This window comes from Anoplopoma fimbria, chromosome 21, assembly GCF_027596085.1.
Source record: "Anoplopoma fimbria isolate UVic2021 breed Golden Eagle Sablefish chromosome 21, Afim_UVic_2022, whole genome shotgun sequence".
NCBI lineage: Eukaryota > Metazoa > Chordata > Actinopteri > Perciformes > Anoplopomatidae > Anoplopoma > Anoplopoma fimbria.
This window is the reverse complement of record NC_072469.1, coordinates 1300158-1321547: the sequence shown is the minus strand read 5'-3', so window position 1 is coordinate 1321547 and position 21390 is coordinate 1300158. Positions and strand designations below refer to the sequence as shown.

At 38.6% G+C, this 21390-nt stretch overlaps 1 protein-coding gene across 1 annotated transcript in view; it reads right to left on the bottom strand.

The window, feature by feature from the left end:
• rreb1a (ras responsive element binding protein 1a) overlaps positions 1-21390 on the bottom strand; it is a 67077-nt gene that overhangs the window by 29091 nt on the left and 16596 nt on the right.

Here is a 21390-nt window from a genome sequence, read left to right as displayed (position 1 = left end):
GGCAGCCCCCACAGGAAGACGCTCTCCAGAGCTGGCCACTTCCTCCTCCAGCTCAGAGAGTGTGTGTGTGTGTGTGTGTGTGTGTGTGTGTGTGTTCATGTGTGTGTGTGTGTGTGTGTGTGTGTGTGTGTGTGTGTGTGTGTGTGTGTTCGTGTGTGTGTGTGTGTGTGTGTGTGTGTGTGTGTGTGTGTTCATGTGTGTGTGTTCATGTGTGTGTGTGTGTGTGTTGGATGGTGGGAGAGGGTGTGTGACATTCCTTCTGGTTCAAAGAAAAAAACTTAAAGAGAAGGAAGAGGAGAGAAGAAGAAAACGTTTGAAGAGAGGAAACTCTAAAATGATGAACAAAGTTTGGAATGGATGCAGAAAAAAGGAAAGATAGAAGATGAGGAGTTTAATCTAAGTATGAAAATATATCAAGTTAACATTAGCTTAAAAAATATACAGAACTAAAGTTAAAATAATAATAGTTATTATTATTATTATATTATTGGTTGAATTTGCTCTTTTTTTCTGGTTACAATGTTTGGTTTCAGTTTGTTATTCAGGAGGATAAAACAAGATGGAGGAGGAGAGGAGCTCTACGAGTGACTGGTGACAACTGGCCGAGTGCGTGTGTGTGTGTGTGTGTGTGTGTGTGTGTGTGTGTGTGTGTGTGTGTGTGTGTGTGTGTGTGTGTGTGACCTCTCCTTGTATCACTGCTCTTACATGACAAACTGTAACACGGCCGCGGCAGGTGTGTACACACACACACACACACACACACACACACACACACACACACACACACACACACACACACACACACACACACACACACACACACACACACACACACACACACACAGCTCTGGATTGTTTTTTTTACGTTAGCATCATTCGTCTTTAGCACAAACACAAACAGACGATGTGATTGGCTGATAAACTGCTCTGACTGCACTTTTTTACAACCTGTTGAAACGGACGGCAACAGACGGCTATGGGGGGGGGAGAGGTGGTGACAAGCAGAGAAGGAAAGGAGATTAAGTGTCTTAAAAAGGATGGAGGGAGAAGGGGAGGATAGATGGAGGGAAGGAGGGAGGGAAGATGGTGGATAAACAGAAAGTGTTGCTGTTGAAGGGAGGAGGGAAGATATGCTGAGTAACAGTGGGTTCAAAAGGATGGAGGATGGGAAGGAAAACATTATAGAAATGAGGATAAAGCAAAGGAAGGACGGAGGAAAGATAAACCAAAAGAGAAGCTGGGAGTGTTGAGTATGAAGGAATGAAGGAAGGAAGGAAGGAGAGAAGTGAGGGAGGGAAATAGATCTACTTCAGTCCGTCCATCGTCTTTTATTATCCTCCCAGCGATGCTGCTAACACGACTAGAAACTGAATGTACGACTGTGTTACTGCATCTGCTCCCAGCCATCATTCACACACACACACACACACACACACACACACACACACACACACACACACACACACACACACACACACACACACACACACACACACACACACACACACACACACACACACACACACACACACACACACACACACACACCGCTGACATCCTGACATTCCTGCACATCCATGCAAAAGCAGAAAAAAAGGTCACCATGTGGGAGCCAGTACTGCGTGTGTGTGTGTGTGTGTGTGTGTGTGTGTGTGTGTGTGTGTGTGTGTGTGTGTGTGTGTGTGTGTGTGTGTGTGTGTGTGTGTGTGTGTGTGTGTCAGTGATGGAAAAGTTGTCTCTCGGTGCCAAAACGGCTGCAAACAAAAGTGGGGGCGCTCCATTCATTCACCCTGTAACGTCATCACTCCTTTAAATCTTTTCTCTCGTGGTTCAACATTTAAAAATTAAATAAATCACACAATGATGTCCCAAAAAGGAAAACGCAGAATGTTCTAAAGCAGGAAGTCAACTTATTAGCACCATGGGAGGAACTTAAAGTATAAAACGTGACTTTTTGCAGCAGGAAACCAGAAATTCACCTAATGATGCCTTTAAAACGGCCAAATGTCAAATAAAAGTAGGTAATTTACAAACTTTATGGGATATTTAGGAACCGAAGTAGAGTTTGAGTATTTGTTTTTATGCATTTTAGTTTTAAATATTACGTTTGTTCAAATCATAAAAGTTAAACTGATAGAATTGATCGAGGGAATTGACATAATTGTTCTTAAGTCCTGAAAACGAGGTTTTATTTCACACAAAATGGGATTTATCAAAAATAATTACAGGTCCATCATCATTCAAGTTAATTAAAACAAACTTTAATGGATATATTTTTGGGGATATATGTTTTTTTACTTGTGTACTGTATGTTTTTTCTTTTTAAAAAAGCAATTACTTTTAACTCATTTACTAGTTTGTATTTTTTGTAATTTCCAGTTGGATCACGACATGAATATCATATTTAGTTTAATAATATGATCTGATACAAATGTATTTGTCTTTTACTCAAAAGGCAGTTTCCATATGTAAAAAACAATGTTTATCCACATTTTGATTTTAAAGTCCCGTACTTTGTTCATGTTACACACTTCTACAAAGTCTCATGAAAATCTGGGCATAAGTTTTTTCTGTAATCCTGCAGACAAACAAACAAAACAAAACAAAAACACAACTTTCCTTTGCGGAGGTGATAAAGTATTATATCCTAATAATGTGCAGTCTCACAGGATCAACAGAAGAATGATGTAAAAGTACAAAACTATTCACTGTAATCAAGATATTTATATCATTTTTTTCTACATGAGGACACATATTTATTTATATTTAATCTTTAACTTGGATAACTTACCAAAAGAAGAAGATAATTCATATTGTCATCCAGTGTTTTAAAGTTTTTATGAGAGTTTACTAGTTGTAGATAACAGGAAGCATCAGTGCTGTTGCCGTGGTTACAGGATACCTGTGTGAAGGTAGTCAAGCTGTTAAACTATACGGCTGTTGTGTTCAGATTATAATAAAATACCTGCCGGGCAAACTACAAATGATGCATAAGATTAATTTATATTTTATCTCATTTTAATTTATTTTAATTGCTTCATTTAAGTTTTATGATAAAAAACACAAAAGTTTGGTGCTTCCAATTTTTCAAATGTGGATATTTGTTGGTTTTCTTTGTCATCTATGATATTAAAACTAACTTTTACATTATTATTGTTTTGGATTATTTCAAATATTCAATTAATAGTCAAATTTAGCCCTAGAAATATTTTAAATATTTTTTATAAATTATTAATATTACTGTATATACTTGTCATTTTTATAATTATTATTATTATTATTTTATAACTATAATTATTATTAATTTAATAATTGAACTTTGATGAACGTCATTATCACCATTTATTTATATATATTTATTTATTTTATTATTTAAAAAAAATATTTTTATTTTATTATTATTATTATTATACTCTTCTTTCTCCTCAGACAAAACCGCACATCCCTCTGGTCCATTTTATATATATATATATATATATATATGAATATATGAAACACTTTCATACATCCACACAAACACTTGAAAACACTTCCACTAACAAAAACAAACAAAAAGATGTCTGTTTGTTTGGTTACACCTTTACATTTGAAGAAGCCTATGTGTATTTATATTTAACATATTTCATTGAAGTTGGTCTCATATGAAGATACTAAGGTTGTTTGTTTGTCTTGTTGATACGGGAGGAAATCTTAATTAAATTCTATTTGTAAAGAAAGAACTTAACTCTCACAGACTGTGTGTTGACCTGTTTGTGTGCGTGAAACATTTTGGCGTTTCTAAAAGTCACCCTGACCTCAGCTGAACACACATCATCAGTCCAAGGTGGTTAAACAGTCATCCAACAGCTACCCAACAAATAACCTTCACTCTGTCCGAGGCCTGTAAATGATCAGATAGTTTGGACGGTTACCAGACGTGATTTTATGTTTAAAAAAAATAAATTCAGATTAAGTGAAAAACCAGATGATGAAGTTTAGTTTCCCATTTTCTTTTTCTTGCCAAGTCACACTGAGGTCAATGATTTCACAACCTCCTGCTGTGTGAGGCACCTGTGTGAAGATGTAACCCAGTGACAGTCAGTCATTATGGGGAGGAGGAGGAGGAGGAGGAGGAGGGATGGATGGAGAGTCCAAAAAGTTTCCTGTCACCTGAGCCCCATAAATCCTCCTCTCATCTGACGGGACAGCTGGGACATAAAATCTGGCCTGCAGAGTCACAGCAGAGTTCACGTCTCTTATCACTTCACTAATAAAAGCTCAAACTGCATGAGCTTTATGACCATTTCATCACATAATTAAATAGTTTATTCATTAACTAGTAAATATAAATTAAAGTATTGTCTCTTTATATGCTTTTAATCTGTTTAAACAACAAAAACATCTTGAAATAACCCTGCTTTAACCTTGTGTTAGTAGCTGAGGCAGCTGACACCATACTTAGCAATAGCTACGTAGCATGCTTTAGCTGGCTAATTGGGGCTACAGCTAAAATGTTTTTGTATTATTTAACTGATTAATCACTATGTTTACAAAAGTTCACAACAATGCTAATTACCTGTTCAGTAAGTTAGCATTTTGATATGTTAACATTAAGTTTAAAACTACTGATGCTACATTGTGTTAGCAGTAGCTACACAGCATGCTACAGCTGCCTATTTCAGCTAGCTAGCAACTAAAATGTTGTTTTAATTCACTGATTGATCACTGTGTATACAAAATGTCAAGAATATACTAACTACCTAATAATAAACCAACATTCTTTCAGTGAGAACTTCATGTTAATATACTAATTCATGCTAACTGAGTAGCATCATTTGTGATGCTAAGAGCTTTTAAAGCTAATAAAACTAGCACTGCTGGGCTAAATGGATAAGCTAATGCTCTGCTAGCTAGTTGGTATTTTTAAACAGTGTTAGTCCAGCGTTAGCATTGTAAGATGCTATCGTTAAAGGCTAACTAACATTCTGTAGTAAGTACAGGATGTTCCGTATGAAAATGTTTTCAATTTCTCCGTTAATGAAATAATTACTGTCAAATTAGTGCATTATACTCTAAATTAGGTCTAAATATTAGCAAATGTGTAACATAATTTCTTTAGTGCGACGCAGAAAGCCCTGGCAGTGAGTCGGGCCTCTTGGGAGTGTTCCTTAGCCCCAGCTTTAAATGTTTATTTGCGATGCTAGTCAGGTTAGCCTCTGAATGGGAGTGTTCCTATGGCTGAGCCCCAGCTTTAAATGTTTATTTGCCTAATAAATGACGTAACTTTATATTTCGCATCTTATTTTTCCTGCTGTACCAAACAGTTACACCCCTAGCTCCAAGCTAAGTAACGTTAGCAAGCATGAGTAGCCGTTAGCATCATTTACAGCCCCACAAGGGCAGAGAGCCATAGGCCAACTGACCAAACTGACACCTGCTGTAGAAAACAAACATCCCGCAGGACTCATCCACAACTTTCTGCTTTTAACTCTTCCTCTTTTTTAGTGCATTTGCTTTAAATTAGGTCTAAATATTAGCAAATGTGTAACATAATTTCTTTAGTGCGACGCAGAAAGCCCTGGCAGTGAGTCAGGCCTTTTTTCGTTAGCTTAACGATGCTAGTCAGGTTAGCCTCTGAATGGGAGTGTTCCTATGGCTGAGCCCCAGCTTTAAATGTTTATTTGCCTAATAAATAACAAATATTTCGCATCTTATTTTTCCTGCTGTATGGACCAAACAGTTATTTCTTAAGTAACGTTAGCAAGCATGAGTAGCATCTTATTTTTCATAATTTCTGCCCTGGCAGTGAGTACCAAACAATGGGAGCGTTCCTATGGCTGAGCCACAGTTTTAAATGTTTATTTGCCTAATAAATAACAAAAATTTTATATTTCGCATCTTATTTTTCCTGCTGTACCAAACAGTTACACTCCTAGCTATAAGCTAAGTAACGTTAGCATTCTTTAGTGCGACGCAGAAAGCCCTGGCAGTGAGTCGGGCCTTTTTTCGTTAGCTTAACGATGCTAGTCAGGTTAGCCTCTGAATGGGAGTGTTCCTATGGCTGAGCCCCAGCTTTAAATGTTTATTTGCCTAATAAATGTTCGCATCTTATTTTACAGTTACACCCCTAGCTCCAAGCTAAGTAACGTTAGCATAACGCCCCACAAGGCCAACTGACAAAACTGACACCTGCTGTAGAAAACAAACATCCCCGCAGGACTCATCCACAACTTCCTGCTTTTAACTCTTCCTCTTTTTTCTTTCAATCTAACCTTCTGCATTATTTTTTACATCCTCTCTTTTAGCGAGGTGGGATGTTTGTCCCGGGTGTCGGCTAACAGTCTGTTTAGCAGACAGGAGGTGAGGGATGGAGGGATGTATGGGGGAGATGGGTAGGGAGGTGGGGGAGGAGGATACGGGATCCAGTGACCATATGTCGGCTATTTATTACCTCCTCCTAACTGTCTCTCTCTTTTCATCTCATTCAAAATGGCTTCACATACATGCAGAGATGCAACGCCCCAAAGACACACAGGACAAACCAGATTCCTGTCAACATTTCTTATAAACGTACGTCCAGACTTCGTTAGCCGACATTCAGTCAGTGCTCAGTGTGTTTCTAAGCCTCCAACGTTAAACTACGATCACAAACTTTACTGTCAATCCAATATGTCCGCCACTGTAAATGTAGTAAAAGTTCAATTAAGTTTGGTTTACGGAACTTTTTTTAAACTTGATACACCTTCAATTTGCACCTTCAAATGCACTTATGACTTCTGGTGACTAGTAGTTCTCTTGAACACCGATGTTGAATACACTTATTGTAAGTCGCTTTGGATAAAAGCATCTGCTAAATGACTCTAATGTAATGTCATTTATAAAAGTGTATTGCTAGAATCATGTTAGTTTAGCAACTACCACTGACCTCATTAACATGACCCAGAAGCTAATTAGCTTTCCAGCTTAATATCAACTTCTTTTTAGCTGCAATAGTTTCATTCAATTACTTGTCAGTGTTAAAATTACAATTTAAAGTATGTTATGGAACAAGTGAAGTACATATGGTTTAACAATATATTCTTATTGTGCAGAAAATAGGCCCCTTGAAGGAAGACTTCATTCATTTATTATTGTATGTATCTAATATTTTTTATAAATATTTCCCCTTTGTTAATACAATAGTTTCTTTAAGGATTAAAGTATTAGTTATATTATTATTATATTATATATATATATATATTATATTAGTTTCTTTCTGATTTAAATATTTTAGTTAAATTCTGGTACATGTACATTTTTTTAAATGTCAGCGTTGAGCATTGATTAATATCATTAAATGAACATCTCAGATTTATTTCAGATTTTTACAGCTAAAAATAGGATTAAAATTTGCTTTAAGATGATGAAATTAATTGAATACTAAATTTTTCCATTATTTTGATAAATGTTTGAGCTTTGTTAATACAATAGTTCATTTAAAATCCTTCCAATTTAAATCACTTCAAATTCTGGCACATGTACATTTCTTTTTATGTAGATTTTGAGCAAAAACATCTCATTCTGTATGCTTAACATTGTACAGAATCAGTTAAAAACTATATATATTTTATCATCTTATTCCACTTTAATTGTTCAAATCTTTACTTCTGATAAGCAGTGTTTCATCTCAAGAAGATTTGACGCATTTCCTCCATTCTTTGCAGTAAAATGTGTTAATTTGTTTGCAAATCAACATCTCTGTTTACTGAAAAACACACTTCTAAGGATATATATATATTAACACAAACTAATTGTGTGATAGCAACGGCTTAAAAACCAGAGACAACATCCCAAAATGTCTGCATGTGAGGAAGCAAGCGCGTAAATTTGCTTAAAAAACAACTAATCATCAAACTAACTTTGAGTCTGATGAAACCGAAAGTCTTTTTTTTTTTTATCTGTTTCTGTTTCTGAGCCTCGACCACAACAGGAAGCTGAAACTCACGGGACTCGCAAGTCTCCCCCCCTCAATGTGTGAGGGTTGTTTCAGAGCGAGAGAGATTGATGGGCATTCTCGCTCTCTTCCTCGTTGACCCCCACCACCTAACACTCAGCTGCCATTACCCATCATGCACCTCTCTCCCGACGTCCCTCCCTTCCCCTCGCAGCAGTTCTTTGCCCGAACGTGTTAGCACACACTCCGCTGTTTGTGGAGCTTTGTGCACGGGTTGAAACAGGAAAGAGACGAACCAATAAATACATTTAAATAATTGCAACCCTGCATCCTCACCGTTCCACTGTGGACGACTTGCAAAAGTGTCCTGCAGCATTTTAAAAAAGGTTCTGCAGCATTTTAAAAAAGGTTCTGCAGAGATAGAACTTAGTATGAGTATTTTTTTTTGTTTAACAAGAAACAGAAGTTATATCGCTCCTCGTCCTTTACACCAGACCCCATTCACAAAAACATGCTTCATTAAATTTAGACAGAAACAGAATAAAAACTCACTAAACCCGTCTTGTTTGTGTTTCCACTGTTTAAAACAATCAACAACTCTGGTTTTGTTAAAATACATCATTGGAAGCACTTTCCCTTGTTTATCTACCGATGTTTCTACATCTAACGCAGTGAATTTAAGTATTATTTGGATAAAATCAGAGTTAGTGATTGTTGGAAATGTGGAAAGATGAAGTAAAGCAGTTTTAATTAGTTTTATTTTGTTTCGAGTTCGAGTTTAGAGAGTTTATACGATACTGTAAAATGACTGTTTTCAACAATGGAGTCTGGTGTATTTTGCAAAAAGAGGTATATCTGAGGTTACTGGTTAAACAAAAGATATTATACTCTAAATATGTTTTCTTTTATATAAAAATAAAGTGAGTGTAAATGTTGCCTTGTTTCTTCTTTTATAAATATTAAATATTATTGTGTAAAGAAGTGTCTCCGAATTCGCAAGAGGTCAAGGTGACGTTTATAAAAAAGATATAAAACCAGATAAAAATCAGCAAATCTTCACACTGGTGAAGCTTTAATATTTCTGATTATTATTATAATCAATAAATCTATTATTGGACTTTTTGTTCCAGCTTCAGTGGAACAAACGGGAGACTTAAGGCATGTTTGTCCTGCTACATCTTTTGAAAAAATTTGAATAAAAAACTTGTTTAACTTTTGTTGCATGTGTGCAACTCTGCTCATCCTGCTCCTCCTCTTCCTCCTCCTCCTCCCTCCTCCTCCTCCTCCTCCTCCTCCTCCTCCTCCTCCTCCTCATCCTCCCTCTTGCATCATCTAGTCTTTCAGGCTTTTCCCTTCTGTGTGTGTGTGTGTTTTCAACCCTCCAGCTTGGTTACAGATTGACTGATGTGTGTGTGTTAGTATGTGTGTGTGTGTGTGTGTGTGTGTGTGTGTTTGTGGTGCAGTCGACACACACACACACACACACACACACACACACACACACACACACACACACACACACACACACACACACACACACACACACACACACACACACACACACACACACACACACACACACACGTTGGAGTTTAGACCCGACGTGATAAAGTGTTGAGATAGCATCGACGGTGTGTCAGCTCTACTGTACGGCATACCAGAGCCTGGAGGCCGAGAGGAGGGAGGGGGGAGATGGAGTCTCAGCCAATCACAGAGCAGTACGAGTGTGGAAAATGTCTGCCAGCTCTCGGCCAATCAGGACGCAGATTCCTCCGCTCGCTCTCAGATGAACACACACACACACACACACACATCCCGTCTCATCTTTTCTTTTCTTGTTTCTGTTACTTTCCTCCGTAAACCAAACCTTTAGTAAAAAAACTGCATATTCTACAAACTAAATACAAGTTGTTTTGTGTTGTTCTACTTTATATATTTGCATGTTTGTCTTTATAGCATTTATTTATTATTTTTAGAGCTAAAAACCAAATAAAATCCATCTTTCAGGAAGATTTTACTTAATTTATTACAATTTTTTCTATTATTTCGATAAATATTCGTGCTTTGTTAAAACAATAGTTAATTTCAGATTCTTCTAATTTTGTGTTCAAGTGTTTGCAAATAAACATCTATTTTATATTTTAAAACACGCTTAATTTCCCTCCAATAAAGGCAAAAATGCTTTAAATACACCTGAACTGATGGACCAACAATAATCGCTCAAACTCACAGAAACTTTTGGGGTAAATGTGTGTAAACTGATGCAAAAGACGTTTAGATTATTTCCATTTAAATAAACAACGAGGAGCAACCAAAAGCTGAAACAGAACTAATGTATCATCAAACATTAAAAGATATTTAAAGGGAAATTAAAGAAGAATATCAGGGTGCAAAAGAACAAACAGCACAAATCCCTCTAAACTCATCTAACAACACAAACACAACGTTAAATCAGATTATAAAGATTTAAAATGTCTACCGACTAAAGATCAGAGCCATAAAGAAATCATCAACATAAAGACAATAAAACAAGTTTAAAACATCTGTGAATGAACTCTGATCCGACAGAAGCAGGAAGCAGCCAAACAAACAAACAGAGAATAATTCATCAGCTGATCAAAGCGATCACATGACAGCGAGCCAATCAGGAAGCAGCAGGTGATGCAGCGTTTACAGGTGAGGGTGGATGGAAGTATTCAGACAAAAGTACTAATACGAGGGTGTATAGATACTCTGGTACAGTAGAAGTACTAATACGAAGGTGTATTAATACTTTGTTTCAGTAAAAGTACTCATACCACAGCGTATTAATACTCTGTTTAAGTAAAAGTACATATACCACAGTGTAAATATAGTTAGTTTGAAAGATTTGTTTGTATCAGTAAAAGTACTAATACCAGAGTATAAAAGTACTCTTTTACAGTAAAAATCCTGATAATAATATTCTATTATATATATTCTATTATTATATTCTATTATAAGATTACTCATAAAACAGGATTTTACTGTTTTATTTGGTTGAGTTTGAGCTCATTTTGAATTATAAACTAATTATTTTGAATTATTAACATTATAATTAAATATTAACATTATTTTCTGTATTAGTTTTTACATTCAGATCGATGTAGTGGAGTAGAAAGCAGCATGAGAAGAGAATAAATGAAGTACTTTAGTAAATGTATTTAGTTATGGCGGATGGAAGTCGGAGGAAGATGCTCAAGAATGAAAAAGGGGTCAAAGGTCGGTGATGATATGGGGGGTGAGGGCCATGCTGCTGAACGGGTGAGGATGAGGAGGAGGAGCAGTAAGGATGAAGACGACAGAGGAGGAGGAGGAGGAGCGCCGCGATGCGTCTGAAGCGAGCGTGAACGACAGACAGGAGGTACAGACGGAGAGGGAGGAGCTCGGCCAGGCAGAGGTGTGTTTGATGTGCTCGCCAGCGGGGCGGGGTAGATGGATGGGGAGGAGGGAGGAGCTTATATTTACCCGTCCTGTTTTTTTCCCGTTAAGCAACGCTCGTGTCGCTCGTGGGAGGGGGGGCGACGCGGGAGGAAGGGGGCGGGGTTTGTTGTTGTGTGTGTGTCTGCAACCACTGCTCACACTGCAGGGGGGAGAGCACAGAGAGACAGTCAGTAACACACACACACACACACACAGAATACACAACGACACAACACACCTGTTCACATTAATACACACAATTACATTAAGTCACCTTCTACAACAACACAGAGTATATCACAGAACGACACAAAAACATCATCAGCATGAAAAATGTACTCCGTGATGTCGGAAAGTTGTATACTGCAAGTAGTACTGCAGGTAGAAGTACACAAGTTTGTATTTTTCTGTCAGGTTAAAGCTCGGAATCTATTGTTGGACTTTCAGAATAAGATGCAAGAAAAGAAAAGAGAAAGAAAAATGAAGAGAAAACTCTTAAGTGATGAAGAACGTGAGAAAAAAACTAATTATTCCCACGTTGAGTGTAAAAAGTAACTCCAGCTTCAGTACAACCAGAGAAAGATGAAGTATTCTTCAGTACTACGATGCATGTACAAGTTATTGTGTGTTTTGTATTTGAATTAGGTAATATGTGCTGTCAAATTAATCATTCTTATGTACAATTAAATATAAGGGAAACATGAAGTAAAACAAACGAGATAACTGCAATCTAATCAGGAGAAAAATAAGAATACGTTATATTTATAATTTATGTTTTAATTAATTAACAGGTAGCAACTTTAAACACTTTGGTGAGGTAAATATATATATAAATATAAATAATGTACAAAAATGTTTATATATATATATATATATATATATATATATATATAAATATAATATATATAATATATATATATTTATAATATATGATAATATATTACATATAAGTAAAAAATATAATATATATATATAGTATAATGTATTACATATATATATTTTAATAATATAATATGTTACATATATAATTCAGAGCAAATGATTTGGACGTCTTCATGATGCTTCAGTGGTAAAAATAATATAAAAACAGCTATTGTATCCTGCATAATGACATATACTTTTAAAAATTACCTTAAAATATGTGCAACGAGAAATAAATATGTTTTTGTGAAGTTATTTAAGTAACCGTCTGCGAGGAACACGCTGATGAAACAACAACTGAAGAAGAAGAAGCTAAATGGTGATGATGCTCAGAGTAAACACAAGCTTAACTGCAGCTAATGAGCTCCTGATGCAGACGGGATGAGGATGAGGAGGACGAGGAGGAGGAAGAGGAGGAGGAAGAAGAGGGCTGAGCATCAGACATAATCTGCTGCTGTCAGACAAAACAAACTGAGGTGAGAGAAGAGGAGACGGGTGGAGGAGAGGATGCAACAGGCTGCAAAGCTGGAGGAGTGGAAGTATTTATGGATGGATGATGGAGGGATGAAGAGGAGGAGGAGGAGAGGGAGATTAAGAGCTTAGAGGTCTGTTAAGACTAATTAGGAGGGAGAGAAGAGGAGAGCGATGAAGAGGTGATGGAGAAAAGAGGAAAATCAGCAGTTTAGCTCTTTATTAAAGCGCTTTGAAGACAAGCTCCTCCTCTTCATCATCTTCATCATCATCATCATCTTCATCATCATCATGGAGGTGTAAACTCCTCAGAAAGCGTTAGTGTAGCTGCTGTGTTTGGATGTAAGCCGATACAGGGAGGTGAACACCGGGAGGTTTATCACCTCGCTCTGCCCTCCACCACACAAAGCTCCCGCTAAGCCAGCAGCTAATGAGCTAGCAGCGCTAACTCACTTTAGCCGCCGCGCTGCGCTAACAGACGCGGCTTTCTGCTGCTGCTGCTGCATTGTTTCAGCTTTGAGGCGCTAAACGGCTCCAGATGCAGATTAAAGCTGCTCATGTCCCCACAGGGTTCAGTCGCTTTCAGCAGAAATATCAACCAACTGTAGTTTCATAGACAGAATCTTATCAGTATCTGATGCGTTTCTGGGACAAAATGCAGAATAAAAACATTTTCTATGTTAAAAGACTTCAAATATCTATTAGAAAAGAAGACCGTGTGCATATGAATCCCCTTTCTAATGCTAGTTTAAGTTCTTTCAAACATGGAAAGGAGTGTTTTTACTTTAATCATCTTCTTTAACCCCCTGAACCACAAAACACACCGGCGGGATGTTTTTTTCTTTAACAATCGCCAAACCTACACCGTTTATCACAGCCAGAAGCTGTCGCAATAGTCAGACTTTCATCTTTCCGACGGTCTTTGAACACATCATGTGCAACACACAGAAAAAGCAGCAGATACAAAGCTTATCCTTGTGATAGTTCATAAAAAACATTTTATTCTACATGTCTCATTTAAAATCTTTTTGCTTTAACCAGATTCTGTAAAAACATTAAATTCTGAGCTCCTCAGTGAAACTATGAAGCCATGATTGATTCATCTGAGACCAACAGTCACGTGACAACAAATCTGTGAATCTTTGACTGAACTTCAGGCTGCTGAACTCAGAGCAGAGAGGAGAGGCTGTAAAATAATCAACATGAACACTGAAAGCTTTTTGTTTTTTTCTGTCCATGAAACATTAACCGGCCGTGGCGTGTCTGTGAGCTGGTTAGTGTCTGTTACACTGTAACTGGGTTGACTGGGAGCAAAGAGGAGGAATGACTCAGCAAAAAAAACCAAAAAACAACCTGAGAGAAGTTTGTGGATGAAAAGATGTGAGAGCCTGTAAGACACTCTGGTGGTAAAAATAACCCGCAGAGCAGGATGAGGAATGTGTGTGTGTGTGTGTGTGTGTGTGTGTGTGTGTGTGTGTGTGTGTTGAAGAATGCTGCCCTGCTTTTGGTTGACAGGCATGAACAAGTGTGGAGAGCCTGGAGGAGAGGAGATAAGAGGAGGAAGAGGAGATGTAACAAAATAAAAGACTTGAGGAGAAAGGAGACAATAACTCAGATGAAGATGACAAGAAGGAGGATTAAGAGAAAGAAAGAGTGAAATTTGAATCATTTATAAAGACAGAATGAAGTACTTTGCTTTTTAAAAAGTTTTTATCTGACGATGTACAACAAATACCAGAACAATAAAAATACTTTTATGTTTTTCATTAGATTTATATTTGAACTTCTGCACTATTTAATGTCTTAGATTAGATTTAGTGTTAAGTTTTCTCTCTTTATTTAAAGAGTGTTTCTGTTGAGCCGGAGATCTAAAGACGTTCTCTGTTGTGCATGTGACAATAAATAAGTTGAAACTAAATCAATAAATGAAGATGAGAGTAAAAATAAAAAGGAAGAAAATGCATCAAAAAGAGGAGAAAAGCTTTAAGTTTAAAACTTGTTTTTTTATATGTAAAACATGCAGAAAGACACAAGTTTACACATCAAAAATGATATTTCAGAATACATCTATATATACATATTTGTATGCATTTCTTATTTAGATAATTGATTCATCATTTCAGTCATTTGTATGTCACTATATCACTATAATATATATATATATATATATATATATATATACATATACACACACATACATATTTAGGGCCTCTCAAATAAAGAGAATTTGCTGCTTTTTTTTAAAGTGTTATAGTTTTGGACGCAGACACGTTAGGAATTTGTTCACTATTTTTTTACATTTCATAGATGAGGACTTATGTTGAACTTCAGCAAAAGAAAATTTGAGAAGAGACAGAAAGAGGAGGAAAAAGAAAAGGACTACAAAACGCACATGAACTTTCAGTCTAAATTTAAGACATTTTGACACCTGAAGAGAGCCATAATATGTATATTTAAATGACTTTACCGCAGATTAAAGCTTGCAAAATATGTCAAAATTCTCTTTCATTGACACATTTAAATTATTAGAAAATGTTATATTAGTTACTAAGAGGGACTTTCATTATGTGTTGATTCTGGCAACCCCTGTGGACAAACGTGGTACTGCATCTGAGCACCAGAGTCCCTTCAGAAAGCCTCTGATTAACTGCTTCCATAACACGCCTAGAGAGTCCTTCTCCAGGAAACAGGGTGGAACACTGTCAGTGTGGATTGTGTAACCATTGCAAAGCATTGATGGAGAGAGAGAGGGGGGAGAGAGAGAAGAAGAAGGAGGGAGACATAAAGAAAGAGTAGAAGAAGAGAATCCAGTCGGACCAGACGAGCCTCTTCTCCTCTGTTGACTCTACTGCTCACGCTCACTAAACTCTGCCCTGATTGGCCGGCTGCCTGCCACCCTCAAGGACATCAACACCTCCCTCCCCCCTCCCTCCCTCCTCCCTTATATATGAGTGAGAGCATCCTTATCACCAGGTGAGTCACTGCTCAGTTACTGGTTCACCTTCGGTTCAAGTCTCATCATGTGCTGAGTGACAGATTCTCACATCTCTGTACAAATACGGACCATCATGCACCAGGAGCGTACTGAGTCATGCATGATGCGTTCAGGTGCTTAACAGTGACTTTAAGGAGCTTTATGACGCTCTAATGATTCATAAAGATGGTTTTAAAAGAACTCAACGACGGCCAACAAGAAAACACAAAGAACTTCAGAGTTAATTGGAGAACCTGAAGTTTGGAGGCTGTTATTTGAGATGATTTTGACAACCTTGAGGTGAAACAGGAGTGAGAAAACTGTTTTATGAAGCAGCGTTCAGGTGTTTTAAGTCACTATATCAGATTCCTCTCTGATAAAAGACATGACAAACATGATCACATGTTTAGCATCTGAATCCAAAAACCCACCGCTGGGATTGAAAAGCACGTTTTCTTTAAACAATCGCAAAAACGACACTGTTTCCCACAGCCAGACGCTGTAGAACAACATCTTTATCGTTGGATTATCATCTTTTGGACGGTCCTTGAACACATCATGTGCTACAAACACAAGCAATCAAAACAAAGCTTAAAATTGTGACATTTTATTCTACACGTCTCATTTAAAATGTCGCCACAAATAAACCATTTGCTTTAAACAGATTCTGTAAAAAACATTAAATTCTGAGCTCTTCAGTGAAACTATGGAGTCATGATTAGCTCATCTGAGACCAACAGTCATGTGACAACAAATCTGTGAAACTTGGACTTATACTTCAGTGAAAATCAAGGTCACAGAGCAAAGAAATGCTCCAAAACTGTCAAAAAAGGAATCTAGTTTCTCTCCTCAAAGACAGAAACAGAGTTCATGTTAAAGAAGACAACAGTAACCACATTCTACACTTGGAAGTAGATTTTTAAATGCTTTAAATGTCCTGTGATGCTTTCAGTAACGTGACTCAGTTTCTCACATTTTAACAGAAGAAGTCTGAAAGTTTTTTGTCAAAAAGAAACTGCGTGTTGGTTCGACTCGCAAAATCACTTCCTCATATTTACATGGGAAAGACGAGAAAATGAAAAGGCTGCAAAAAATCATATCAGCTGACTGTGAGTGTGTGTGTGTGTGTGTGTGTGTGTGTGTGTGTGTGTGTGTGTGTGTGTGTGTGTGTGTGTGTGTGTGTGTGTGTGTGTGTGTGTGTGTGTCTTCCTCCTTTCTATAAGAGTCTTTTTGTTTCTGCAGGACTTTCTCCATCTTTTCTCCTCCAGCTCTCGTCTGTAATTACAGCCATGGCGGTGTTAAGGGAGGGGGGTAATAAGTCAGAGCAGGGGGTCCCTGTCAATGTGCTGAGCAGCTGTCACACACACACACACACACACACACACACACACACACACACACACACACACACACACACACACACACACACACACACACACACACACACACACACACACACACACACACACACTTCAACAGGTGTCGCAGACAGCCAACGACCTCGACTCTGTCTCCTCTGTGAGACCTCTATTCATTGAAACCACGTTAACAGATGCTAAGCTAGCCGCGCTACGCTGCGTCTGTGTGTGTGCGTGTGTGTGTGCGTGCGTGTGCGTGTGTGTGCGTGTGTGTGTGTGTGCGTGTGTCCTCTGTTTCTGACTCACTGAAGCTTCATTATTCACCAGATGCTTTAACCTGAACACACACCAGCTCCTGCCAAACACTTGTGGTGCTGAGTGTGTGTGTGAGTGTGTGTGTGTGTGTGTGTGAGTGTGTGTGTGTGTTCACTGAGACAGCAGCCAGCAGATGTTAACACACACTAACCCACACACACTAACCCACACACACACACACACACACACACACACACACACACACACACACACACACACACTAACACACACACTAACACACACCAGTCCTTAACTACAAAGTTAAACTTCTAACACTGTGACTTCCTGCAGGCTGTTTGTTGAACACAAACTTCAGACAAACGGACAGAAAAGGAACGATGAAGACGATGAAGACGATGAAGACGATGATCTCTGAACTGCAAACTGTCTTAATTCGGTTCTCATCCAGCATTCGTAGCTAAACCTACCAAAATAATGCACCATAATTCATAGATATCCATCTAAATCTATTCATATGTTATCAGTGTTTATGAACCAGGAAGTATTATATATAAACAAACTTATAAATAAAGTAGCTTCCTGTGAAGATGGAATGTATTTAGAAAAGACTGTATTCACGTCGTACAAACTGTTGTTTAAAGATACGTTGCTTTATGACTTCAAATATAAGGGATGCCTGGTTGCCTGGCAACGGCTTCTAAAAGTAAACGTTGGGCCCTGTGTAGCTCTCTGTAGTATTAGTACAACGATAGGAACAGTAGTTGTAGTATTATTCGGTGATGGAGGAGGAGAACGAGGAGGAGGAGGAGGAAGAAGAAGAAGAAGACAGAAACAGATGTGTCTGAGCTCCTGAGATTTATTTCATCATTAATAAAAAAAGAAAGAAAAATGTCTTGTTTTCCACTGTGGTTGGAAAAGTCTCCTCCATCTCTCCTCCTCCTCTTTCTCCTCCTCCATCATCCTCCAGCAGTTGTCTCTCTGCTCAACAAGCAACACATTCATCCTCCTCTCATACTCTATAAATCCACACACACACACAACGCCTGCATATCTGCTAACACAACTGGGAGTGTCTGTATGTGTGCACACACACACACACACACACACACACACACACACACACACACACACACACACACACACACACACACACACACACACACACACACACACACACACACACACACACACACACACACACACAGCTGGCCACATCCATAACAGAGTGTGTGTTCGGCTTCAACAGGCGGCTTGTTGTCCTTCAGTCCATCAGATACTTCAACACTCTACTGTAAGAAAGTACTAATACACACTGTGAAAGATACTCCACTGTACACGTGAGAGTACACGAAACCCTACTGAAGTAAAAGTGTATATATGTGGTTGAAGTACATTAAAGTAAAAGTATTTACTGAACAGTAAACGTATCTATAAAACAAAAATCAACATGTACCTCTGAGATGTAGTACAGTATAAAGTACAATATGTACCTCTGAGATGTAGTACAGTATAAAGTACAATATGTACCTCTGAGATGTAGTACAGTATAAAGTACAATATGTACCTCTGAGATGTAGTACAGTATAAAGTACAATATGTACCTCTGAGATGTAGTACAGTATAAAGTACAATATGTACAATATGTACTCTGAGATGTAGTACAGTAAAGGACATCATTTACAACGGAATGTACTAAAGTACATTCCGTTGTAAATGTACTGAAAACTCACTGACTTGGTTTTTTTTTTTTTAATAAAGTTCTGCTGGTTTGAACGGAGACTTTATGAAGATGATGTTTGAGCAACGAGAGAAACTCCTTCATCACCTGATATACAGGATGACTGTGTGTGTGTGTGTGTGTGTGTGTGTGTGTGTGTGTGTGTGTGTGTGTGTGTGTGTGTGTGTGTGTAAACCGGCTTTGGCGTGTGTGAGCATGCTGCAGAGCCTCAAGGCGTCACAGACAGACACACACACACACACACACACACACACACACACTACATCTTTCAACATCTTCAGATGATCTGGTCCATTACTACAACTTTACAGTATAATGTGTATTTGTACTTTGTGTATCTGATACTTGGAGTATTTCTGGTGTACTAGGATTAATGAAGAACTAAAGGCAACGACTTTGATTGATTGATTAAATCGTTAAAGTTATTTTTAATGCAGAAAAAGTCTGTTTCCAGACTCAAATATGGAAGAGGAGGCAGCACTAATGATGACGAAGAATAAAAAAGACAATAAATAAAGTTTATACAGAAGAGAAGAAGGATGAAGAGAAGAACACTTTAAAACAAAAATGATAAAAATCGGAGCAGCAGAATCAGAGATATCGCTGTTTTTGTTTTACTCCACATTCTAGACAAAACCCAGCCGCCTACATTACCCACAATGCACCTCACCCACCGCTACAGACTGGGTGATGCTTCACTGTAGTTCTTTCATCTCCATCAACACACACAGGCTTCATCTGTGACTTTCTATGGATTTGTTGACAAATAGAGAGATGTGTAAAAAACAGAAGACTCCTCTTCCTCCTTTAAAGAGGAAGAGGAGGAGGAAGAGGAGGAGGAGGAGGAAGAGATGAAAAAACAGAGAGAAAGATGCAGAAACTCCTCCTCTTCTCACCATAATGGTGTCTTTGTGTGTCAGAAGAATACAGCCTTCATGTGGACACACACACACACACACACACACACACACACACACACACACACACACACACACACACACACACACACACACACACACACACACACACACACACACACACACACACACACACACACACACACACACAAGATGATGCGGTTCAGATGAGGCTTCACCAGAGATGCTCTCTCTCCTCTTCCCTCCTTTAGTATCCTTCTTTCCTTTCCTCCTTCCTCTTCCTCCTGGACTTCTTCTTCATCTCCTGCTTTATCTCTCTACCTCCATCACCCATCCTTCTCTTAACTCCTTCTCCTCCTTCTCTTGACTCAATCTTTCTAGACTTCCTCCTCTTTCCTCTCTAACTCCACTATTTGTTTCCTCCTCTTCTATCCATTCCTCCCTCTTCTCCTTAACCTCCTTTTGCATCTCCTCTTTCCTCTCCAACTGCTCCTTTTGTTTCCTTCTTTACTTCTCCTCACTCTCTTCCTTCCTCAGCCTTCCTCATCTCCTCCTCCTCCTCCTCCTCTCTCCTTCCTTCTTGCACCTCCTCCTCTGCCTCCTTTCCTTTCCAGCTGCTCCTCTTTTTTCTTCCTCAAACTTTTCTTTTCTCTGATTCAGGCTAAAGTACAAGGACGCACATTCGACCAATCAGAGGCCTCGCTGCCTGCGACCCTCCCACCTCAGACCGGACAGCTGTGTGTGTGTGTGTGTGTGTGTGTGTGTGTGTGTGTGTGTGTGTGTGTGTGTGTGTGTGTGTGTGTGTGTGTGCAAACAGCTGTTGCCGAGGAGACAAACTGTTTCCAGTTTAAACCAGTTTAACTCAGAAAAACTTGACACTCGACATCAAAACTTGATTACAGCCTCACCTCCTCCCTCCTCACCTCCTCCCCTCCTCCCTCCGTCCTGTTCCCTCCCTCCTCCTATCCTCACCGTGTCTCCTTCCCTTCTCTCTTTGTCTCCCATCCTCCCTCTTTCCTCCCCTCCCTCTCTCCTTTCCTCCTTCGCATGTCCTTCCCTTGTTTCCTACCCTTCGTCCACACTTTCATGGTCACATTTCCTTCCTCCCTCCTTCTCTCTCTCCTTTTCTTCTTCCCCACTCCCTCTCTCCCTCTTTCCTTTCCTTTCTTGCTCTCACTTTCCCTTGTCTCCTTCCCTCCCTCCCTCCCTTGTCTCCTTCTCTCCTTCCCTTGTCTCCTTCCCTCCCTCGTCTCCTGATTCTGTCACAAAATGGCGTTTTGCTGAGTTTCTCTTCTGAGCAGGAAAACTTTCCGTTTGTGTTTTACAGCATCTTTAACTCTCCGAGAGCAAAGTGCTCCAGATAAAGAAGTTAATGTGTTACTGACACACACACACACACACACACACACACACACACACAC